We start from the raw sequence: 6,000 nt of genomic DNA, 5'->3' as shown, positions 1-6,000 counted from the left end.
AAGCACAATCGTGCGTGTCCTTTGTTTTCTTCAAAGTTTTTAGCCTTTCGGGCGGTAGCTATTGCTATAATATTTAGGTAACCGATTTTTTTAGCGTTTCCAACTTGCTAATTTTATTACCATTTACTTCCTATAGGTCCTTAGGACAAACGGCACTTCGTCAGTGGGAATCGCAACGTAACACAAGTAGCAACAATTTAAGCATGCATTTATTTCAATCCCATATTTTTGGCATTACATGTATATAGCCCACATACAATAATGCACTAGAAACTATTAGAGAAAGTGCACTCACATCATTTTTTCTATTCCATTTCATTTGGAGCAAATCTGGATCTACGTATGGAACGTATATAAAACATCTAAAAATAAAAGAGAAGCCAGGCGAGGACTGCAAATCTAAAGACTATAATAAGAACATCTAAAAAAAAGTTGGAATGATTATTACAATGATTAGGGGTGACAACAAGTGAGTCTTTCAGTTTGAAAGGTTGTATTGAATTGAAGAAACCATAAAAAGCATGCTCAGCAAACACAATTTATTTCTTTATAAATAATTTATTACTTTATCATCTCTCAAACAACAATACAAAAGCAAGTTTTAGAATCTGCTTCGAGCAGCAATTTATATACTCAGTGAGGTAAAATAAAGGAACGATTCTCTGCCTCGGAGAGGTTCTTTCTGATCTAAACGCATAAATTTAAACGGTAAAAACATCACCACCGAACAGAACCCTAAGGCTTTTTATTTTGGTCCAGGAATTCTTTCACTTTCTCAGAGGTCTTAGCCCATAACTTCGCTGGTTCGTCGACAGGTGGAACCTACATTTGTATAAAAAGAAATGATGCAATATCGGATTTTTCACGTGATGAAATTGATAATTTATTATTAAAAGTTAAGTTACCTCGAAATTCTGGGTGATGTATATACCGGTGTAAACACCGGCGCCAAAAGTCAGCTAAAATAATTTGATAAGAAAAAAGAAAATTAGTCAAAGTAAATATTACGTCCTGTAGGGAAAGGGCAAACAGAAAGCCAAGATGAAAGTGAAGATATTAATTTCTAAAAATAACTATTTCGCACACTTCACTTGCTTATGTAATAGCTGGATCAAATTCACGATGCTTAGAACTAGTGACGGTGCAACTATCAAGATTTCTAGCGATGCGATTTAGCGAATTATGAAACAATAAAAAATAAATTTTGCGTGACCTTACCAGGAATTTGATCATGTCGGATAAGCCAAATGGATCCACTTTGACAGATTTCTATTGACTGGAACGGGCTGAAAATAGGCGGATAGGAGGCTGTCAGCCTGCTGCTTATTTGTTGTGATGGAAAAATGTGGGCTGAGTGAGAATGAGATGAGAAGTTGATGTCCATTGCAGAAGAAAGGTCTCATAGTAGTGAGAAGCTGATACAAGTGAGAAGTATGTTTCTTTTTCTCATAGGCTCGTTGAAAAATCACGAAACATTGTAAGGGATTCATAAGTTTTACTGCTTTGAGTCATACAAAATTTTCCAATTATTTCCAAAATCGATAAAAAGATCAATTTCGGCGTGACAAAGGTTGACGGCATTGAAGTGTATTAGGAAATAATATTTATTTGAGTAGGGTTTCTTACCCCATTTCCGGCCTAACATGCATACGACTGCATTATTTAATTGATATTTATGACATTAAGCAACTTTTCCTAAATTTAGTGGGCCGTGCAATACTGCAAAGGGGTTCACTTCTGCTTAAAAATAGCTTTTCTTGGTAAACATCGTTTGAAAAAGCTTTCATTTGATTTAAATTAACGATGTGCAGCACTCATTTCAGTCATAGCGATTGCATATCCGGCCCACTTCCAAACCAGTTCCCGGCCTAAGAAAAATTTCGCTCAATCTCTCAACATCTTACTCTCATTCTCTCTCGCAGAGATGCCAGATTTGAAGACATGTCTTCAATTTGAAGACATTTGAATCTCTGTGAAGACATTTATTTCGTGAAGACATTTTGAAAACTTTTCAAAACATTTGAAGACTTATCTTCTTATTTGAAGATACTTGAAAACAATCAATAAGCAAGCGAATTGAAAATACAATTTTATTTTTACCTTTAAATTCTGCGACTTCTATAATATGTAAAAAAGGCAATTATACAAACAAAATTACAAAAGTCATAAAAGTCTTTGTCTCAGGCCTAGAATCTCAAACATGAAAATACCTTTACACTAGTGGGCTAATAACTGCAACGTATTTCAGACCTCATACGCACTTAACTTTGAGTTGTGCGCTGGTTGAATTTGTTTGAATTTTCCTTGGCGCCGGCGGCGTTTTTCACGTGTATGTTAAAAAGTATTTTGATTATGTATTACATCAGAACGCAAAAATTGATTTAATTCTTCTATGACTTGATTTAGTCTATACGGTTGACGTTGAGCTAGAACCTGAATTTTATCTTAATTCCTTCTGAATTATTTTTGTTGTTTTCGGCATTTCCATGTGACTTTCCTCTAAATATCCGTCGGGAAACTCTTTGAATTTTCTGTGAATTTTTAAAAGAATTTTCTGTGAAAATTTAAAATTTTCGTGTAAAATAAGGAGAATTTCCGATGAAAATGATGAGGAATTTCTTGTCTAAACTCAAGAGAATTGAAATTGGGAATTCAGTTCAAAATTTATATCTAACTAGTCGACCCGGCAGACGTTGTCCTGCACAGTAGGCGAGAATGTGCGTTCCGAACTGCCCATGCAAAGTTCGCATAGGAATCACAATTTTAGTTATTCACGGTTTGCTCAACTTTACTCGTAATTTTCGCATTAGGAAATATCATATAAACCCGTCGGAAACTATAACGAATGTTTCTGCTGAAGAAATGAAAAAAATCCAACCAGCCGTTTTCGAGTTATGCGGATACGAACACAGACCATTTCATTTTTATATATAAGAGAAGAAGATAATTTCCATAAAAAAATATAAAGGGAATCCTCCAAAATTTAAATTTAAAATTCTCCTTAATTTCCACAAGTTCTTCTGAATTCTCACAATAAATCCCTTTTAATTTCCTCTAGAAAATTGTCTTAATTAACTTTAATAGAAAATTTTTACGAATCCCAACTAACATTTGATGTCAATGTAAATGTTATTTCAATTCGTCTATACGGCTTCAAGCTGAATATGTGTGCTATACATATGATCAATAACTTCTATTCAATGCTTTTACCAGCAAATCTGGCGAATCTATTCAGCTGTTTTTGACGTGCCTGCACAACTACTTTACAGCATGTTACACAATTTTTTCTCAATCCTTATTATACCATTTAGTATTGTCGGGCCGGCACCAAACCGGACCGCGCGATTGAGCACTCGCGCTGCGACGCGAGTCGCGACAATTTGAAATATTTCATTAGTAGTGCGCATCATGCACGCATGGATGTACTATCATGCGCACTAATCAGAAATGAGTTGCGACGTCTGATAACTGCAGATATTTCATTTTATTGAAAACAAATTTTCGATTTTCTACTATACACGGAATAATATAGTTCGCTTCAATGGCGCTTATTCAGATTTTTTAAATCTGTTAAATAAGTTTTATACAGCCACTGAATTGATTAAATATTATTTGAGAGGAGAGTTTATTTAATGTTTTTTTTTTGTGAAAACTCAAATATCAATTTTGTTGCTACCTAGATTCGAACTCCTGATCTCCTGATTCAATGGCCGCTGCTCTGTCATCACCGTCACTTTGACATATGTAAATAACAAAGAAAATTATGGATGTGCTTCTTCGCATACCCTATAGGTTGTTTTACTAACGCAATTTTCAGATTCATGCTGTATAAACGTTAGAAAGAGGCCTACATGCTGCTTTCAGTACATAAGCTTAAAAAGTATGCTTTCAGCATTATTTCAACCATTATTCAAACATCTGTCAGCATGTTCTGTGGGCTAACTTTTATGCATCATCAATCGCTGAAATTGTTTTTAGGCAACATTTTCTCGATCTGTATAGATGCTACTCTGCTGCTAATCGTTTAACAGTAGCCGTCAACAGCAATATCGCTTCTAAATGGCTTGTTTTATTACACTATCTGCTAGCATTGATGACAGCGCTTTGTCAGTTGCTATAAGAGCAGGTGAATACCTTTGTAGCTGCATTACAGAAATCAATAGCCCATACACAGCTCCGGCAACAAAAATCAAATGTAAACATTGCGGTTTTACGTTCCATACTGATAAGCTATTAAAAGAAGCAGTATAAGGTTTACTTAAACGTGGTGTAATCTTCAAAGATATCAAAGTTGCCTAAAAGCTTCGTTAGTTCATTTATAGCGCCATTACGCTATATTGTTAGTGCTATAACAACAGCGAAAACATTTTCATTGTGAATGCTACTCACCGTAATATAGGAAGTTGCTAACAAGCAACTTAATTACATACATGAGCTCTTAACCGATAAGCTTTGTTGCTAATTCAGACAGAGCTGTTTTATAACTATATGATAGCTGGATAAACGGTAAAAGGTGAAATATATTCGGCACAAACTTACTAGCTGATGGATATTTGTGTAATAGTCGGGTCGAAGTTTAAGGGATTATTTGCGAAGGCTTTTCTTTTATTCAGTATTGGCTGCTTTTATTCAAATATAATACAGCCAAAGGCTATAGAAGTTGAAGCTTTTAGCACCAAAATTGTTAGTTGGGATGTCAACAAAAAATTGAATTTGTTCTGGTGTTAAATAATTATTTCTCATTATTTCCATGGTAAATTTCTACGTGAAAATGTTCCTAAAAAAATTCAGAGAAATTCCACAAAAAATTCGAGGGAATTTTAATTAAAGACTATGTCGGAAACTGGCAGCACGGAGCAGTCAGGCCGATTGACACCTAGCGTAAAAGCCCAAACACAATGTGAACGGCAATGCGGCAGAACGGTAACGACAAATTTCCAACACATGGAACTATATGGTGCAGCCCACAATGACAGCGCTGCGGCAAAAGTGACATTGTACTAAATCTCAAAAATTTGGAACTTGGCGGAACAGCAAAGCGGTAAATGTCAAACGTCCCAATCAAGATCAACGAATGAGAATGCCTGAGGTACTTTTTAAGATAATTTGTAAACAAATATATTTTTGCCTGAAAATCTGCTTACGAATGTATATATTTTCAAAGAAACAGCAAGTCATGGTGCCCTCCTTTTATTATACTAATAAGAGTGAAAATAATGACAATAATGTTACAAAAATAAACTGTTTGTGGCTATTTTAAACTGTCAGTATCGCCTTTGAACCGTTCAAATTGTGGGTTGGTTAGCGGCAAAGCGGCAACGGCAGAACGGCAACGGCAGTTTTAGAACAATTCCGCTCTGCCGCAGTTCCGTTCTGCCGGATTGCCGTTCACATTGTGTTTGGACACTAAGAAGTTACGGTACCTCGTCGAGCAAAGCGGAAGTGAAGAAACTGAAATCGATATTTTCCTACTGGTAGCCATTTTTAAAGTAAACGTGCAACCGTACAGAGCTATAACCTTTTGTTCCGTTGTTCTAAAATACTGAAAAATGTAAGTTTGAATTTCTTTGTTTTAATCTAAAGCTAATGTGACTAAAATTCCAGCTTCAAGCTGCATCGCAGTAAACAAAAATAAATGGCGATCTGCTGAAAAGATTCAGTGTTAGTTTTGTTATTTCTCCCGGAACAGACTAAGTAGCAAAATCAGAGGAAACTTGTTACACACTTTCGTTAAATTCTTCCTTGAATTCCTTTGGTAATTCTTCTAGAAATATCTTTGGACATTCTTCCAGTATTTTCTCTGAGAATTCCTCTAGAAATTTCTTCAAACATACGTTCTGGTATTCTTTCCGAAATTCATCCAGGAAGTTGTCCGGAAGTTTCAGGGATTTTTTTCGAAAAATCCTCCAGGAATTCATTTGGAAGATCCTCCAGAAGTTCCTCCAGAACTTCTTCGGTAGTTCCTTCACGAATTCCTCCAATAGTTCCTTCAGGAATTCT

The sequence above is a fragment of the Armigeres subalbatus genome, chromosome 3, assembly GCF_024139115.2.
Source record: "Armigeres subalbatus isolate Guangzhou_Male chromosome 3, GZ_Asu_2, whole genome shotgun sequence".
In the NCBI taxonomy this organism is placed as follows: Eukaryota; Metazoa; Arthropoda; class Insecta; order Diptera; family Culicidae; genus Armigeres; species Armigeres subalbatus.
Note: the sequence above shows the minus strand (reverse complement) of the source record.